This window comes from Xenopus tropicalis, chromosome 6 (assembly GCF_000004195.4).
Source record: "Xenopus tropicalis strain Nigerian chromosome 6, UCB_Xtro_10.0, whole genome shotgun sequence".
Taxonomy (NCBI): domain Eukaryota; kingdom Metazoa; phylum Chordata; class Amphibia; order Anura; family Pipidae; genus Xenopus; species Xenopus tropicalis.
In genome coordinates, this window is record NC_030682.2 from 24,793,208 (window position 1) to 24,813,694 (window position 20,487).

The 20,487-nt window shown below is 40.4% G+C and overlaps 1 long non-coding RNA gene across 1 annotated transcript; it reads right to left on the bottom strand.

The window, feature by feature from the left end:
* Positions 1 to 711: 711 nt before the first annotated feature.
* Positions 712 to 2,550, bottom strand: LOC105947696. The gene is made up of 2 exons (XR_001171145.2): positions 1,404 to 2,550; positions 712 to 980 (listed from the first exon to the last, which is right to left on the bottom strand). It is a non-coding gene; the product is annotated as an uncharacterized LOC105947696 (long non-coding RNA).
* Between the last annotated feature and the right edge of the window lie 17,937 nt (positions 2,551 to 20,487).

Sequence of the window (20,487 nt, forward strand, 5' to 3'; positions counted from 1 at the left end):
TAATGCTGCCATTCTCACACTATTTACACCAGGGTTCCCAGTCTTTGTACAGTTTGTCACGGGGTGACTTTAGAAAAAGTGGGGGGAGCCACCAATAGCCAATTAGATTTCATCAACTGAATTTTATTAGTTTAAATGTAAGCTGCTTCCATTCTCTAAATATTTATCACAGGGTCCCCAAACTGAGTTAGTCACTGGGCAACTGTGGTTCAAAAAGTGGGCAGAGACATCTACTGCCAATCAGATGTCACTCATTGACTTTGAGTGGGGAAATTTAAATTGCTGCCATTCTTACACTATTAAAACCAGAGTCCCCAAACTTTGCACAGTGTTTTTTATTATATGACTGCAGGGCAACTTTTACCCTAAAATTGCTTACCCCACCAGAGGTGCAGGCTAGTAGAGCCACACTCCGGTTAGAGGAAACAATAGTTTAAAAAAAAAAACAGTCCGTGCCAGTGCCAGGCTGCCTGCATAGGAGGGAGCTCCCGGGTGGGCGGCCATGTTTATTAGTGTGCATGCACATAATGAGTGAGACTCCTTGCTGGCACATTATGACCATGCATGTGATGTAGGTGGGTCAAAAAAAAAAACTCCGGTCACATCAAATGTCACAGTCATGGCAATTTTCGGAAATGGGACAGATTTGCTCATCACTATTCATACAATAACGGTCTACAGATTTAGATTTAACTCACGCAGACGCTGTAGCAATGTTTACAGTTTTATTTAGTTAATGCTATGGTTGGCCCTTTTTATGTCGGCCCTACTTATTGGTCTTCCACATCTGATATTGCTTCTATATAATCTTCTTCCTTATCAAATGCGGTGCCCTCCTCCTCTCCCTCATCATCTAAAATGTCTGTTCTGTTTAATTAGATGACTTCTCTGTCTCTTCATTCTCATCTTCCTCAGATGAAGTTTCCTCCTCTCCTCCATCCCTAGCGTGGGTTTCCTTCCTATGTCAGCAACACAAAATCCTGTAAATAAAGTAATTTATTAGTTCTTTCAAGCTTTATACAACTAAAATAATATTAATTTTAGTACAGGAATTAAATCCTACACATAGAGCAGTAAGAGCAAGTTTAGTTGTGCTTAGATATTTCATGGCATGGGATACACTAGTTGGGAGAACCTGTAGAAAGTTGTACAGACTATAATATGGTAAAGCCGCTCTTAGGGCTCTGGCACGCGGGGAGATTAGTAGCGCAGCGACAAATCTCCCTGTTCACGGGCGACTAATCTCCCCGAAATGCCATCCCACCGGCGAAAATGTAAATCACCGGTGGGATGGCATACGCGGCGCTGCGATTTCCCTGAAATCGCGGAAGTTTCCTCTCAAGGCTCTGGTCGCAGGCGACTAATCTCCCCGTGTGCCAGGGCCCTTAAGCAAACCAACTTACCATGCAAGGAGGAAAACTCCAACAGATATCACTATAATAAAAGTCTTCATATTCCCTTGAAGTTTTAGGAGGATGTATAAGATGATAAAATCCCTTTCATTTACTGCTGTTGTTGCCACTGTCGAAGTGATATGAGTTGTTGTTGTTAATGGCATTTTATTTTCTATTTCTTTTTCTTTCTTTTTCCCAGCATTTTTGCCACCTTTCTGGGGTACGGATGCACGTGAATGCACTGACAAAAAATAAATAAAAGTAAAAATTTAAAACAATTGTGTCCCATTAACTAGGAAAGATTAGTATAAAAAGGCAATAGAAAATTCTGTAACTCTAATAAGACAGTTATGAACAATCAAACTCCTTCATAGCCCAAACACAATGACTCAGCATCAGCAACAGTGAAAAGAGGTGCAAGACCTGTGTAAAACCCAATTTACAAAGTTTAGATTATATTAACTTGACTTTTTTGCTTTTTTGTCCCTCTTTTCATTTTTCAAATGTTGGGAGATATGTCATTATCAGCATGCATGTGACGTAGGTGGGTCAAAAAAAAAACTCCGGTCACATCAAATGTCACAGTCATGGCAATTTTCGGAAATGGGACAGATTTGCTCATCACTATTCATACAATAACGGTCTACAGATTTAGATTTAACTCACGCAGACGCTGTAGCAATGTTTACAGTTTTATTTAGTTAATGCTATGGTTGGCCCTTTTTATGTTGGCCCTACTTATTGGTCTTCCACATCTGATATTGCTTCTATATAATCTTCTTCCTTATCAAATGCGGTGCCCTCCTCCTCTCCCTCATCATCTAAAATGCCTGTTCTGTTTAATTAGATGACTTCTCTGTCTCTTCATTCTCATCTTCCTCAGATGAAGTTTCCTCCTCTCCTCCATCCCTAGCGTGGGTTTCCTTCCTATGTCAGCAACACAAAATCCTGCAAATAAAGTAATTTATTAGTTCTTTCAAGCTTTATACAAAGAAACTAAAATAATATTAATTTTAGTACAGGAATTAAATCCTACACATAGAGCAGTAAGAGCAAGTTTAGTTGTGCTTAGATATTTCATGGCATGGGATACACTAGTTGAGAGAACCTGTAGAAAGTTGTACAGACTATAATATGTGTAACACCTATTTGGCCTATTTAAGGACAAATCCAGACTAGTAGTATGATGGAGAGCATGGGTTACATGCGACACTTAATACAAAGGAGTGAGCCTCCGCTATATGGGAGAATTAGGATGGAGCGAGGGTGTAGTTGAACTACAACTAGCTGAGGTGTGTAGTGCAAATAGTAAAAGATGGACGCCAGAGGATTCTTTATAGTTAACTATAGTACAAGTTTATTGGACAAAGGCACAATGTAGTAGTGCAGCAGGGTATATACTCACAGCAGTAAATGGTCACAGAGGATAACAGCAGATGTGACCCTTAAGGAACAGTATAACCCACTTGAAAGGATATGCAGAGTATTAGCTGTATACCAGGAATGGATGCCCTTTACTGGAACGGATCCCCTCCAGCCAACTATGGTTCAGGGCAGGGGTCAGGAACCTTTTTGGCTGAGAGAGCCATAAACACCACATATTTCAAAATGTAATTCCGTGAGAGCCATACAATATGTTTGGCCGCGGATGCTGCGGGGCAAGGTAGGGTGGGTCAGAAGGATGCCGGATGCAATGCAGAGGAGGGCGTGGCCTGCGCTCGGCGGATAGAAGACGTGTTCTAAGTTTTAGAACACGTTTTCTATCCGCCGAGCACAGGGGCAATGTAGGGTGGGTCCCAAGGATGCCGGCTGCGATGCGGAGGAGGGCGTGGCCTGCGCTTGGCGGATAGAAGATGTGTTCTAAGGCTTAGAACACGTCTTCTATCTGTCGAGCACAGGCCACTCCCCCTGTTATTTTTTTTATTAAAGATTTGGCAAAGAGCCAGATGCAGCCATCAAAAGAGCCACATCTGGCTCCCGAGCCATAGGTTCCCTACCCCTGGTTCAGGGTAAGGTACTGCCTGAATCCTGCGTCTTAACTGTGGTCCCTACAGCAAGGCATACAAAGCCTGGGTTAGACTAAACCCTTACAGTCTCCTTTGATGGGGTTAATGCTGCCCTTACTAAATAAGCTATCTATGCTCACCACTCCTAGAGGGTGCTATTAATAAACTGACTGTGCTGGCTTTACCTCGTTCACGGGGCCCTGTCCCCGACTTATCACTAGGGTATGAGGTCCCCAAGGGTACAAATGGCTTCTGGGCCTATGTTCTGGTCCAGGCTCAGTTGGGATCTGTCCAGAACACAGCATGCGGCCAAAAGAGGAAGCCACTCCCTTGTGCAAGACACTATATAGTCTGCCAAGGGGAGTGGTCAACCTGCACTAAACCTATGAGGGATAGTGTTTCAGCTGTAACCTGAGTACAGAGGGCTCTGCCCTATAACAGTACAGATATCAAAAGTAGGGATATGAAGCCATAGGGCACTTAACCCTATGGGTCCCTACATTTGGTAAAGCTGCTCTTAGGGCTCTGGCACACGGGGAGATTAGTAGCGCCGCGACAAATCTCCCTGTTCACGGGCGACTAATCTCCCCGAAATGCCATCCCACCGGCGAAAATTTAAATCACCTCTCAAGGCTCTGGTCGCAGGCGACTAATCTCCCCGTGTGCCAGGGCCCTTAAGCAAACCAACTTACCATGCAAGGAGGAACTTGTACATCAAGTTACAGCCCATGTAGCGACACATGAGTGCTATTGTTTTAGACAGACCAAACCATATACTGCCAACAAGCCTTTTTTCATCCATAAGGGATGAAAGAGTTCGAAAGCTTTGTAACCAAGTACTTAGGAGGCACTCACGTAGCTTGCAAACTAATGCAACAATAAGGGTCGTTTATGACTACAAAGGCTGTGTGCAAGGAGCAAATAAAGAGCACATTTGCCAGTTTTTTGCACTTTGTGCACTGCCTTTCTCCCTTGATGAGTTGCCCCAGGTCCCTACCCTCTGTATCTGAGCACATAGACCTGTGGCTGCCCATATATACGTTGTATAAACAACACTGCCTGCATTCAGCAGCTCTGTACTCATGATGGGAGGCACCTAGGTGTCCACTGTGGCATTCCCTAACCACCCCTTAACTTGCACATCATTCATAGTTACATAGTTACATAGGGTTGAAAAATGACCAGTGTCCATCAAGTTCAACCCATCTAAGTAAACCCAGCACACACAACCCAATTCAGACATTCTATAGGCTTGCAAAAGATTCCAAGTATGCGGGAGTAACTTTCAGGGGTTCAAAGAAAAAACATCTTCTCTTTACCTGATGTTGTGTGGAAACACATTAGGAAAATTCCAGTGATGATGCTCATGGAAAATAATGAAGGAGGGAACATGGGACCCATCACTGCTCTACAGGAGGCTCTCCCATGGCCCTCACAGCTCTTCTGCTAATCTATAAAGGCTGGAGTGAGTGAATGTCTAACATGATGGCCTGAACTCTACTTCCTGCCTTCAGGCTGTTAGCAGTCAGTAGCCAATCAGTGACTGGAGGGGGGCGATATGGGACATAACTGTTCAGTTAGTTGCATTTGAATCTGACCCACGTGCTCACAAACTAACTGAACAGTTACGTCCCATGTGGCCCCTGTAAAGTCACCGACTAAAAGATTAGAGAGCTGAAAGCAGGAAGTAGTGTTCTGGCCATTATGTTAGGCATCTACTCATTCCAGCCTTTATAGCTTACATTTTTGCCTATCAACTATATCACAAATTCTACCCAGTTTCACTTTTACACTGAACTGTTCCTTTAACACATGTTTTGAAGCAGAAAATGGAGCGTGTTGCTTTTGCACCAAAAGTAGAAAATATGAGTTTGTATATACTGTATAGAAAACACATAAAAATTGCCGGCACTCGCATATAAAAGATAAATGTGCCTGGGTGCAGTTCACCAAGAGGAGAAATAAACACCAAAGTAATCTGCACATCACAGGTCTTATATATACATATACATATATGACAAGAGATCCTCTCCCATTATCAGTATATTGCCATATATTTAAGCTGGCCAACTAAGTCATCTCTGGTTTGGGTTGCCACCTTTGGGAAAAAATACCAGCCTTCCTTTATTTTTATATTTATTTACTACTAATAAAAGTGGCATGAAGCATTATTTTTACAGGCCAGACCCCTGCAGCCAAACCCTATTGCTCTCTGAGGGAACACTTTTGTTATTGTTAATTATTATTGTTGATCTTTATATTCAGTCCTAATTATATTCCGGTCTTTCATTCAAACCACTGCCTGGTTGCTAAGGTAAACAAGACCCTAGCAACCAGCTGCTGAACTTCCAAACTGGACAGCTACTAAACAAAAAGCTAAATAACTAAAAAAAACAAATGATAAAAAGTGAAAACCAATTGCAAATTGTCTCAGAATATCACTGTCACTACGTCACATTAAAAGTTAACTTGGCCTTACCAATTTGCAAGTTTGCTGGCATTTCTTGCTGCTTATATTAACAGGAAGGAAATTCACAGGCCTGTAACTATGGAATATCGTATTAATATTAAAACGGACCTGAAATTAAGCATTTATATCTTCTTAAATAAATAAGGTCCCTGAAGGTGAATTAAACACAAACACTGATTCTTTTCCTTTGCGAGGCTCTGACCCACAAATGAGTTAAAGACTATAGCAATTCATAAGGCTGTAAGCCTGTGGCTGCTGGGGATTTTCATAATGTTCTACAGTCAAAGACATTGTTGGCACAAGGGGAAGAATTACATATATAGTTTTTTAAAAAACCATTTGAAATAATAAGGTCCCAGGTGAGAAGCCACAATGTTATTGCAGCATTAAACCTGAAACTAATGGCAATTCCTGATAAAAGGCGCAAAATGTAAAAAGAACCAACAGTAAAACAGATTTCTTCAGACTGAAGAGAGTTGAACACAGCCATCTGTTTCTTTAGAAAGATGAGCATGTTTAATGTGACCAGCGTTAAATGAAAAGGTATGCTCGGTAGGAATGCGTATATATAACTTTGAAAGACATAATAGCTGTCATATTTATACGTAAAACACCCAGGGTTGTACAAAAGCCTGCTATTTTAAAGTGCAAATAATTGAATACATTCTCAGATGTGAAATTGTACCTATAACTGGATCCATTTCTCTTTCATCCTGAAAGTATAATAGCAACGGTGCCTGTCTAGCTGGGAATGAGCTGGAGATGTGTGCTGGAATATCTGTATATACAGCTATTAACAATGTTAATTATTACAGTTACTGTTATCTGGAAACCCATTATCCAGAACGCTCTAAATTACAGGAAGGCCGTCTCCCATAGACTCCATTTTAATCAAATAATTCATGTATAAAAAATGATTCCTTTTTCTCTGTAATAATAAAACAGTACCTGTACTTGATCCCAACTAAGATATAATTACCCCTTATTGGGGGCAGAACAGCCCTATTGGGTTTATTTAATGGTTAAATGATTCCCTTTTCTCTGTAATAATAAAACAGTACCTGTACTTGATCCCAACTAAGATATAATTACCCCTTATTGGGGGCAGAACAGCCCTATTGGGTTTATTTAATGGTTAAATGATTCCCTTTTCTCTGTAATAATAAAACAGTACCTGTACTTGATCCCAACTAAGATATAATTACCCCTTATTGGGGGCAGAACAGCCCTATTGGGTTTATTTAATGGTTAAATGATTCCCTTTTCTCTGTAATAATAAAACAGTACCTGTACTTGATCCCAACTAAGATATAATTACCCCTTATTGGGGGCAGAACAGCCCTATTGGGTTTATTTAATGGTTAAATGATTCCCTTTTCTCTGTAATAATAAAACAGTACCTGTACTTGATCCCAACTAAGATATAATTACCCCTTATTGGGGGCAGAACAGCCCTATTGGGTTTATTTAATGGTTAAATGATTCCCTTTTCTCTGTAATAATAAAACAGTACCTGTACTTGATCCCAACTAAGATATAATTACCCCTTATTGGGGGCAGAACAGCCCTATTGGGTTTATTTAATGGTTAAATGATTCTCTTTTCTCTGTAATAATAAAACAGTACCTTGTACTTGATCCCAAATAAGATATACCGGTAATAACCCCTGCTTAAATAATGTTTTTAGCAGACTTTAGGTAGGAGATCTGCATTACAGAAAGACCCCTTCTCCAGAAAACCCCAGGTCCCGAGCATTCTGGATAATGGGTCCCATACCTGTACTTGATCCCAACTAAGATATAATTAATCTTTATTGGAGGCAAAACAATCCTATTGGGTTTATTTAATACTAAACTATTTCAATTTATATTTTAGTAGACAAAGTATGGGGATCTAAATTACCAAAAGATCCCTTATCTGGAAAACCCCAGGTCCCCAGCATTCTGGACAAACAGGTCCCATACACGTATTGTCAAGTATTATATATATAAATTGCATTTTAATGTGATAGTATTGGGTAAATACAGGTTTAGGTTCTTATTTTGAAACTTATCTGCCCAAACTTTACCCAAGTGGAGTCTACTGAGCTTATCACAATGTGAACAGGGAGTACCCAGAAAGGGGCACTAATATCATATTCAATATTCATTTGAATACATGGGGAACAATTTTGAGTGTTTTGTGTCCACCTTCTGAGCTGATGATGAAACTGATCAAAATGTCCCTGAACATCCTGAGCCTGCATTCCTCTGGCTACTTACTGTACCTTGCTGGATATTTACCTATTCTACTTACACATGTGAGACATTCTCAATAAGATACACATATTAAAATATATATTGTTATCCTACGTGGCCAGTGTAGCATTACTTGGCTGTGGCTATAGTTTACAAAGTGAGGGCTCATTCTAGAGTGCTTGAGACCCAATAGAACCCACCTTCACTCACAGCTAGCCAAAGGTTCTCCTGCACAAATGTAGCACCACTTTCCAAAACCCCATTGAATGTGCATCATACTTACTACATTACCATTCGTGGGCACGGTTTTATTTTCTTTTTGCCAAAAAGGTTTTCCCTTCCTAGTTTGGTTATCATAATAATGCTTCCCCTAATGCTTTGTACATTTTGTTTTTGCTGCTTTTTTCAAAGCGACTTTCTGTTCTTTCATTTCCTGTGAAAATATATTTTATTCCCTTTGTTTAATCCTGGGAAAGTTTTGTCTCAGTCTGTGAGATACCGCAGTTGCCTGGCATACTTCCAAATCTTGTCATTACTCTTCTCTATGGTCAAATATGCCTCTGAAACTCTTACTTCCATTATGGTAGTCCAAGAATTAATTCATCTACTTCTTCTATATCTTTCTCTATTTCCCTGTTCCCCTCTGCTCCCTTGTTTTTCTCTCTACCCATGCCATGACGCACGGGGATGATTTCTGATGAACAAAGCACCTGATATTATGCCTTGCCTGCCATGGTGCCAAATACCAGGCGCCTGAAAGCACCACCATTGCCTGAAACTAAATTGTGCATTAGAGCAATTTAGGTGAGAAGGGCCAGTGTTGGAACTTTCGGGTAGTTGCCATTTAATGATATGGGAGGTGAAAACAATGTTTGACATTTTTGGCCCAACATAAAATGAATCCGTCGAAATGCCAGGCAAAAGATGGCATTTCTAACTCTAACCACACAGGGGTCTGGCACACCAAATGTATAGAAACCTCTATCAGTGATGATACAACTTGTAGTTCTTCATAAGAGCATGGCAAAGATTGCCTATAATTGTTCACATTTAAGAAACCATGATACGCAGCTTGTAAAAAGTTTTTAGTGGAACAGAAGGATATTCAATAGCTTGTATCTCTATGATTGCTAGGGAGTCAAATCCTACCAAAATTGTCTGGCAACAGAACGTCAAAGAAAACTCTTTTAAACATTATCTCTCCATCTAGAGCACATGACATTGCCACCTTGCTAAACAATTCTGTCTTAATCCACATTTAATGACTTCAAGCTGAAATTGCTGAAAAGGGAGAAAAGGAGCAGGCTGTGTCTGTGGGATAAAAGTACAAATTGTTCTGGCATAGTTATAATCTACTAATGCCCTTTTACTTTAAATAAAGCAGATTAATGAAGGGTTAACAATGCTTGAAATGAAACAATGGTGCACCGTAGGGATTGGCAGTAGGTTAAAGGTGGCCATACACGTGGCGATCTGACGATGTTTCGTACGACCATCGGTCGCACGAAACATCGTAAGATCCGTCACACACCATTCAGGGCTGAATCGGCAGGTAAGGAGGTAGAAACAATAGGATTTCTACCTCCTTCTGCCGATTCAGATCTGAAGGGAGAATTTTGGTCAGGCGCCTTCTATGGCGCCCGATCAAAATTTTCAAACTGGTCCGATCGGCGAGTCGTCCGATATCAGCAGGTTCCTGCGATATCGGTCGACTCGCCGACATACCATACACGCACCGATTATCGTACGAAACGAGGTTTCGTACAATAATATCGGTACGTGTATGGCCACCTTAAGAATGGGGGAAGGTCAGCAGTCTTGTTGCACATTGCTTGATCAATTACAGTTAGGGGGTGATTCATCAACGTTTTATCCACGATTCGAGTTTGTTTTGTGCTGAAACTCCCAATATTTGAATTATGCTTCAAAATCCTGAATGTTCAATATTTATTAAGTGCATAAAAGTTTGGCATCTAAAAGCTTGCACGTTTGAGTTTTTTTCAACAAAATGCAAGGTAAGTTGAATTAGAGAAAAACTCTCTGATTCGCAAATTGATAAAATCCGATTAGCAAATTGATAAAAATTGATAAATGAGCCCATTAGTGTCAAAATGCACCCACAGATGCACATCTCAAAAATGGAGATGTTGGTGGTTGTGTAATAACATGGGCAAAATGTAATACAACTCAATGTTACATAGCAACCAATCAGCAGCTAATCTTTAACCAGATGGGAGCAAATGTATAGAATGTGTTACTGCCCTGGGGCAGAATGTACCCATGTTGCTCTATAGACTTTTTTCTCTACTGGCACAAACATGGTAACACTTCTTGATTTACAAGTTACACTGTAAATAAAAAGAATCTCTGCCTTAATGTGCCTATCTTCTTTAAGCAAATAAAGGGAACCATTTTTTGGTATAGCTTTTCTGTTTCTACGTTTACCATACATTACATTGCCAGAAGTATGTAGATAGCCCTTCTGGGTACTGGAATTGGCTATTTAAGCCTTGCCTATAAATAATATTCCTGATTTTTCCATGATCCCCGCTTTTGACATACGAAGGGAGGTCTATACGGAACTGGGTTGCTGGGATGGGAGTGGAAGAACCTGGGCCACTAGTGTGAGCCAGGCCTGACTGCCCAACATTAGCGCCCAACCTCTTACATATAAATGGAAGCCAATTCAATAATGATCTAAGCTTTTCCAGAAGAGCAGCAGGTAAGTAGCAGCAAAGAAAGGACTGGCTTCATATTAATACCCAGCTTTATAGAATAAGATGTTGGATAGGCAGGGGCCCAAAACACATGTTCAGATAGATACAGACAAAGAGTGAGAGGGAGATTGGAAGATCGTCTCCCTTTAACACTCTCTTTAGCTTTAAACTCTATTCACTCTTCCAAATACTATGAAAGCAGGTAGCCAACACCGGGAATCCACAAAGACAAAGATGCAGCACAGGCTCTGCGGTCGACAGAACGTAAATGTAAAATTCAATTATTCTAAACTCCCCCGCACCATAAAATGAAATCAAATTGTTTAACCTTAAAACCTATCCAAAAGATGTCATCAAAAGGAAAAAGACAAAAGTAACAAACAAAAAAGTGGGCCAAGGTTTAGCAAAGGCAGATGTGTTTGCTTCCTTCCTTAGTATCAAAGCCATCGAAAATATGGATTTTATTAATGCTTGAAAGACAGCAAAGAGATAGTTACGCTTTCAAGATGTTACTGGAAAGGACTCTCGTATTTTTTGTTTACCGTTTGTTTTATGGTTTTAAACCTTTAATACTATTTACTGAGGTTGCTGTTTCAGTCTGTGAGCGAATGCTCTGTTGTAAGATATGGAACGCAGTACTTATGGCTGGAATTCATATTCTACCTATGATATCACTGACTGCAGCGCTAAGGAGAGTGTATGCCAGGCCATAGCCCAAGTTAACATCTGCCATGTGATGGAAAATCATGGTCTTCATTGTTCATTGCTGGCAGGTACCTGTATTAATCTTAAATATGCATAATAATAACCTTTAGTCATGTGAAGACGTAATCCAGTTTGAAGGATGAGTAGAACTTTTTTGTCTGATTGTTTCTTTATGTTTTGTTCTCTGACCACAAACTATGGGTAACCTCCATGCATTGCAACATTTGGCCAGGTCTATGGAAAGGAGAGGCAAATGAAAAATGGCTGTATTTACGTCTGAAACCAGCAATACACGCACCAATATTATCGTATGAAACCTCGTTGTTTGGCGGCTCGAAGAGGCGACCAATATTGCAAAAGGCTCCGGAAATTGGGTGTCTAGTCGTCGCCCAGGTTAAAAGATTTTGATCAGGCGCCATTGAAGGCGAACGAGCAAAATCTGCGTTTAGGACTGAATCGATAGGTGGAGGCAGAGTTTCTATTGTTTCTACCTCCATTTCTGACAATTCAGCCCTGAAGGTCAGTGGAGGGTTGGAACGATCTTTTCTGTGAACAATGGTCGCATGAAAGATCGTTACTGCTACGTGTATGGTCACCTTTAGCCATAGTTTTAAGAATAGATAGGCCAACACGTAAAACCTTAACATAAATGTGGACTTTCAGGAGAATATAGGAAAGCAAATTTCACCCCACACTTTGTATACTAAAATAAAAAATTGAAAAAGTTAAATATTAATTGAACCCAATAGGATTGTTTTGCCTTCAATAAGGGGTCATTATATCTTAGTTGGGATCAAGTACAGGTACTGTTTTATTATTACAGAGAAAAAGGGAATCATTTAACCATTAAATAAACCCAATAGGGCTGTTCTGCCCCCAATAAGGGGTAATTATATCTTAGTTGGGATCAAGTACAGGTACTGTTTTATTATTACAGAGAAAAGGGAATCATTTAACCATTAAATAAACCCAATAGGCCTGTTCTGCCCCCAATAAGGGGTAATTATATCTTAGTTGGGATCAAGTACAGGTCCTGTTTTATTATTACAGAGAAAAGGGAATCATTTAACCATTAAATAAACCCAATAGGACTGTTCTGCCCCCAATAAGGGGTAATTATATCTTAGTTGGGATCAAGTACAGGTACTGTTTTATTATTACAGAGAAAAGGGAATCATTTAACCATTAAATAAACCCAATAGGACTGTTCTGCCCCCAATAAGGGGTAATTATATCTTAGTTGGGATCAAGTACAGGTACTGTTTTATTATTACAGAGAAAAGGGAATCATTTAACCATTAAATAAACCCAATAGGGCTGTTCTGCCCCCAATAAGGGGTAATTATATCTTAGTTGGGATCAAGTACAAGATGCTGTTTTATTATTACAGAGAAAAAGGAAATTGTTTTGAAAATTTTGAATTATTTGAGAAAAATGGAGTCTACAGGAGATGGCCTTCCCATAATTTGGAGCTTTCTGATTAACAGGTTTCTGGATAACAGATCCTAGTGATAAGCTAATCTGTCCCATTTTACTTCGACGAAAAATTCGAGAAATGCGGCTACTGCGTGACTTTTGTTCACACTCCCGACTTTTTGGTGTGACCGCCAATGGTGAAATGCTGAATTTTGCAGCAAAAAAAGCCAATATATAGGCACCTGAGGGCCGCCCTAGGCACAGGCCCTTGGGTGCCGATACAGTACCAATACGGCCCTGAGTCCAGGCCTGGTTTGCCTGCCTTCATTGTGCATACAACTAAATCTTCCTTCAGAATGAAACCTACACCTAAAGGGAGATGGCAGTTACTTTGCTTCACCATTAAGAGCATGCAATTTACCTGTCTGTGTAATGTTATTAGCTGATATTATTTCATCCATTTACTTCTGAAAACTGCTACTTGGCACAGTAACAGTTACATTTATGGTGCTGCATGTTTAAATATGCGGATCGCAACAGGCTTGAACAAATATATTTTCTCTTGCAGTGACCTAGAAATGTTCTCTGAGTTTCTGTTTGATCATGCCAGACACTCTGTGCTGTTTGAGCCTCAATATTTGTTTAAAAAGGAATCAGAACATGTTGTATTGTTTAGGTAAAAAATATATATATGTGATATAACAATAACATGTGCCAAGAAGCAATATAAAAAAAAACCCATAAAAATAAATATATATTTAAATGATAGCTGCCATAAAACAGTGACCGTAGTGTTACAGCCAACATCTAAATTAATTCCCCGTGAAAATAATTGCAGTTCTTATTGGCAGCCTCCTATTCCTGTTTGCCAGTAGTACCAATATTAATCGCAGCTTTGGGGACGCCAGTTTGAGATTTCAGACAGCAAATGGGGAGAGAAACGCTTTGCTAAGTTGTCAGTATCATTATTCTTTACTGTGCAAGGAAACTAAACGCTTATGGCAACATTCAGCTCTCTGCTCCCATTCTCCTCTTTGTCTCCTATTAAATATCAGATCTGCTACTGCTGAGCCCTGGTTAGATGTCCAAGTTCTACAGCAGGAGGTGCGCCCAACTTTTACATTACATTGTTGCCTTTAAAGTTGCTCAAAACACCCTATTTATGGTCCTATAGCAGTGGTTCTCAACCTTCCTAATGACCCTTTAATACAGTTCCTCGTGTTGTGGTGACCCCCACCCATAGAGGAGCGGTGTCTCGGTTCCTAAGACCCTCGGAAATATGTGTTTTGTGATGGTCTTAGGCGACCCCTGTGAAAGGGTCAGACCCACAGGTTGAGAACCACTGTCCTAAAGGGTAATCCTTGATCTGAAGTTTTACAGAGATAGATTAAACCATCAGTTTATGGGCTTTGGGGGTACTACTACTGAATGTAGGTTTGGTCTTACTACTAGACAGAGGTAGAGACAGAACACTGAGGGCAGTGAGGTTCCTAGTGATGTTGTAATGGCAGATTCTGTTAATGCCTATAAGAGTGGCCTGGATGAGTTCTTGAACAAGCATAGTATCCAAGGCTATTGTGATACTAATATCTACAGTTAGTATTGATGTTGGTATGTATAGTTTATATATGCGAGTGTATATATAGGTTGGTAAGAGTGTAAGTATATATGTGCACTGGGGTTCCCTTGAACCCCTTGAACTTGATGGACTTTGGTCTTTTTTCAACTCAGCTTAACTATGTAACTGTGTACTTCCTGTTGGTACAGTATGTTACTATGTATGGTGCCGGGGTTATTACACACTGAGTATTTAGTTGTAATATACAATTGTATTACATAAATAGGTCTATGTCACTCAATATTTCAACTGACTCAGCCACAAACTATACATACAATACTTATATACATCCATTGATGGAGGTGCCTGCTTGCCTCTTCCTGCCCACCCCTCATGAACACAGAGCTGCAGAATTTTAGCCAATCACAAGTCATTGTGCTCCAAAATGGAACTTAGATGCTCGCTAAGCACAAGGTAGTGCCAGGCCAAGCTGCACAGGTTTGTTCACACTCACTTGCCTAGTACCCCCCTCCATTGTGCCCTAGGATGTGCCTCTGCTGCCTACCCCTAGTTCTGGCCCTGGAACAGAGAATATGGCACGTTACACCCAAGCCCACGTGCGGGTATTAAATAAGCCCTCTCCTATCTACATTACCTTTTTTACAACACCCCCCTTCTTATTACCCTTTTCTTTTGTTCTCCCTCTTCTTTGTTCTTTCTTATTAGTTACTGTTATTAAAATGTAATCAATGAAATTCAGAACTAACAAAGGCAATGAATAACTTTCCCAGTGTTCACAGCAGTACGCCAGACAGTGAGTGACTCCAGACGAATGCACATTTTTACACAATGTTTCAGAGATATATTTTGCCAAATAACTCAGCGACAGCCCCAGAAGGAGAAATCTGTATTTGCACAAAGTAGGGCCGGTAAAACAGAAACGATTCAGCGCTGATCTATTCACAATGCACTTCTTTACAGTTACCATGAAAAGATGAGAACCCACCTCCCACGCAGATTCACATTCATAACAATTCTGTTAGTGTTTTATGTTCCTCTCCGTCTGTACTTTCTACAATGAGCTTCTAAGAAGCAGAGCAGATTATTTGTGCAGACTGCTGTGCTGCAGGGTCACTTTGTGGCGTGGGGAATCAGGTGCACAACAAAGGCAACTCGGCTTCTCCGGCAAGCTCTCTTTATTTGGGGGAATGGGAGCTCTGTCCCGGCTTAAAAGTGTGCTCTCTAGCAAACATAATGTGCCAGGCCTACAAGGCTCGGTCCAAAGTGGCGCCTGAGAATTAGCACTATGGAAACCAAAGGTTGGTTCTGTAGCAAGATTAAAATCAAATAGACCAACACCAAAGTAAACACACACACGGGATTTGTTCCATGTGAGATGGTGTAGGATCAAATTAAAAGAAAATGACTTTTGATTTGAACAATCTAGTACAGTATATTGAATATTATCTACACGTTTTTGTGTTTCCACATTCAGAATAATGTCATTTACGTTCAAGTCAAAGTTTGCATGTGAATTGCTATGATTTTTTTTAACTCAAAATGTTTTTTTCCCATAATTTTAATAATTGCAGACACAAGGCAAACTGTGCCAATACCAAACGCAATTTTTTTTACTGTTTCAGCCAGGCAGAGAGAGACAAGCAGCATTGGGGCAGGCTTTGTGGCATTTTATTAATGTTTCCAATCTATCCATTTACACAGTGATTTTAATGGCAAGTCTTGGCTTAATGGAGGGCTCATTGGTCATTTCTACAGTGATCCTACTGGTAAGTCTGGAGTGAATGGAGTGCTCATTGGCCATTTCTGCCATGATCTTACTTGCAAGTCTGGTGTTAATGGAGGGCTCATTGGTCATTTCTGCAGTGATCTTACTGGCAAGTCTGTGGTTAATGGAGTGCTCATTAGAAATTTCTGCAGTGATCTTACTTGCACGTCTGGTGTTAATGAATTGCTTATAGACCATTTCTGCGATGATCTTACTGGCAAGTCTGGGGTTAATGGAGTGCTCATAGGCTTTTTCTGAAGTGATCTTAATGGTAAATCTTGAGTTGCTGGAGTGCTTATTGACTACAAGGGATGCCACACCCCAGTCATGATCTCCTCCAAACGTTGCCAGCTACACCCTACCACACATGCTGCATCGCATTTCTTTTACTTGTGGCCTCCACTTCCGAGGTTTTCTGAAAAATGTATGCTCATTTTGAATTTGATGGCAGCAAATGTTTAAAAAAAGTTGGGTGAGCAACATGTTTCCCATTGTGTTGCATCCCCTCTTCCTCTAGCAACACTCTGTAACCATTTGAGAACTGAGGGGATCAATTGCTGTAGTTTTCAAGCTGAAATATTGTCCCGTTCTTGCCAGATATAGGATTTTAGTTGCATTATGTGCAGCATGCGGTTTGGCATTGTCTTGCTGAAATAAGCACAGCCTTCCCTGAAAATCACCTGGATGGCACATATATTGCTCCAAAACCTGCATATATTGTTCAGCATTAATGGCGCCTCCCCAGATGTGCCATGAGCACCAATGCGCCCCTGTACCATCACGGATGCAGCGCCGCCTGAGCCTTGTCCCTCGCTTTCAGCCTTGTCCCTCGTGTAGAGAGATTTCTGCAGATTCTCTGAACCTATTACTGTAATTATGTACTGTAGTTGATTAAATCCCCACATTGTTTGCAATTTTACATTAAGCAACATTATTTCTAAATCATTGCAATATTCCCCCCCCCCTCGCTCAGTGGTTTACCCCTCCCCATCGTTACTTCTGAGAGACCCCGCCTCTCTATCTGGGATCCCCTCTTTTTAGCGTTGTACAACTTTTCCATTCTTCTGTTGCCCCTGTCCCAAATTTTTTGAAAAATGTTGCTGACATCAAAAAGATATTTTCCAGAACACCATAACCTGTCTTGGTTTCAACATTTAATATCTTTGTACTATTTGCAATTAAATAATTTATTTGCAAATCAAGCCATTCTCGTTTTACTAGATTCCCAAGTTATGGAAACGGGTTTATAATACAAGAGGTAAAGAGGGCCCTGCTTAATACAGTTTACAGGGAAAAGGGGTAAGATACACAAGGTGTGGGGTTGGGCAAGGTCAGGAATGCCAAATCCATGCCTAGTAAGGAGCTGGGTGGGTACTACTGGACACAGCAATGCTGGAAAGCAACAGTGATAAATTTGCTACTTTTTCTGACAGTCAGGGTAGTTTTGATAAATTCAAAATTACATGGAATTGCTGAAAATTCTTATGGATTCCTTAGTTCTTATTTTTTTTTTTTTGACGAATCAGCCCAACATTTCACATTAGTATTGCTTTAAATAATGAGGGATTTCAAAATCAATTTCTATAATAATAAATGATAGGGAATATTTATCCTTATGGTTTTCTTCATCCTCTGCTGGCAGCCCAGCTGGTAATCAATACATTTCTAACATTTGGGGAAAACTGGGTCCTCTCCAAAGAGGAGTATTGTGTGACTGGAACGTCTGTGGGAATTTAAGTAGCCCATAAGGACAGTCCCGTGCAGATGTTGCTGCACTTATAAAGTACTTCTCCGAGGTGTTTTTATTGGACCTCTATGTAAACAATTTCCAATACATGACAATACTGCAGAGCAGCAATGTTATAATGGGCTGCAAATTGAGTTCAATAACCTGGGTGTGATTTTTATGGTGAGATATTTAGAAGACATTTCCCTTCTAAGCAAGCCAACTCAAATTTAAAAGCCCCTTAATCTAATGGAAATAAAACAGATTTCCCCCAATTTACTGCACAAGCGAAGGAAGAGCCAAATTTGCGCTAAGAAGGCATTTAGGTGGGGCGTTAGGAATATTATCAGGGCTTTGCAACCATTTTCTGAAGGTTTCTGAAGTTTTATGTTGGGAAGTTTTTTAAAAAAAATGCATTTGGGTAAATTTGTGTACATTGGCTAAATACTAAACTTATGTATGGGAACCAATATGGCAGCTCTCTACCCTTCAATAGACAAAACCCAGCTGGCATTCTACACTTAGTTGTAGTAGACTGGATTGGAAATACTTCATTGATATTCTAAGGCAGTGATCCCCAACCAGTGGCTCGTGAGAAACATGTTGCTGCCCACCCCCTTTGATGTTGCTCCCAGTGGCCTCAAAGTAGGTGCCATTTCTACATATCAGCCTTGGAGACAAGTTTTGGAAGCCCAGAGACAGTTTTACTCCAAGCAGAGCTGGCCAGCAGCCCACATGGGGCTACCAAATAGCCAATCACAGCCCTTATTTGGCATCCCTAAAGAACGTGTTTCATGCTTGTGTGGCTCCCTAACACTTTTTACATCTGAATGTGGCTCACAAGTAAGACAGGTTGGCAATCCCTGCTCTAAGGTCTCTATTGATAAATACACCCATTAAAAATGGCTATAAAATATATCACAACTGGTACCATATCCTCTTAGCAATGCATAAATGTTTTCTTAGTTTACTTTTTCTGTACGTTTCTTCATACTTTACCTCAGTGCCCCCCAGGATCCCCTCCATTAATAGGCACACTGTTTGTGATTTACAATAGGGGTCGGGACAGACTGAGCAGCATCAAATCACAATGGTTCCATTGAACCTGTTCAGTTAGGTGTTAGCTGAAACTGACAGGTGTAAGAAGGTATGATACAATCACAATGGTACCATGATTCTCATTGATGAAGGTCAATGGAACCATTGTGATTGGATGTCTGTGACTGTACTACCAACAAGAGTTTAAATACCGGGGAATTCCCCACCAGTCATTTGAACTGAAGAAGCCGCTCGGATGAGTGGTGAAACGTTTTCAAGAAAAAACTCAGAAAAGTCCAGTTGTTTTAGACTTAATTCTTCTAGATACTGCGTTTTTCTTTGTAAATAAGCCCTATGGTGTCAAATATTTTAGGGGTCGTTTTAGCAGAAGTGCAGATCGCTAAAGGGTCACAATAGCATGTCCCTTCTCATTCAGCAAGCACTTTTTCCCCAGTCTGTCTGCATGCCGGATTAAAAAAAAATGGTACAAAGTTGCAACTCCCAGCATCACAGGGAGAAAAGCCGCCCTGTCTCTGCCACTCCCTAGTTTGTGCGCCTCAGCTTAGGGTAATGGATTGGAAGAGGGACACCTACATCGGAGATGTAGGAAAAGGAACAAAGGCTTAAACAAGGCTGGAACTGCTATCAGAATTAGGAACACCTTCATACAAGCTATGGAGAGAACAAATGTCTATTGGGAGCATAAAGCTCAAACCTAAATGGAACCAATTGGCCACCTCATATATGCAACCATAAGGTGCAGTGACATTTCAGGCCCTGTATGAGTAACACATGAAAGATACATATCGGACATCCATGATAGTAATCTGTTAATAACCCAGTTCTTGGGATTTTAGTTGAGCTACGTGACATGAATTGTTAAAGTGAATAAAATTTATCCTCATCGAACGAACCCAGGCCTTGTAAGGCTAAGCCCACTTTGTGCTTCTTAAAATCCGCATTGCCTTCTGTAACATTGCTGCTCAGTAACCTTGAACCTGATTTATAAGGAGCTTTATTGCTTTTACTTTATTCAAACACATTTATAGAGTTCCTCTAAAATCTCCATTTGCCGAAAAGCCAAAACGTACTTATCGTTATCGCTTTCAAAGAGATGTTATTGTTAACAAATATGGCTTTGATTAGATAATATTTAGGAGGCTGTATTTCTTTAGCATTGCTTATGGCATCACTCAAAGCTATATATGTTCAAGAGAGTCCAAAAAAGCTCTCAGATATAATCCAAGCCTTGAGCCAGGGATAGCATGTGGTTCTGATAAGGGAGCCATCGTACCACATTTCAATGCATAAAGTCTTCGACAGGATAATAAGATCCGAGAGATATGAATTTTAGGGATCACTGAATGGATTTGCATTTTGTTCTGTGAAGCCTTTGATTTGGTTCTAGTTTCTGTAGAATTCACTTTTCCCACC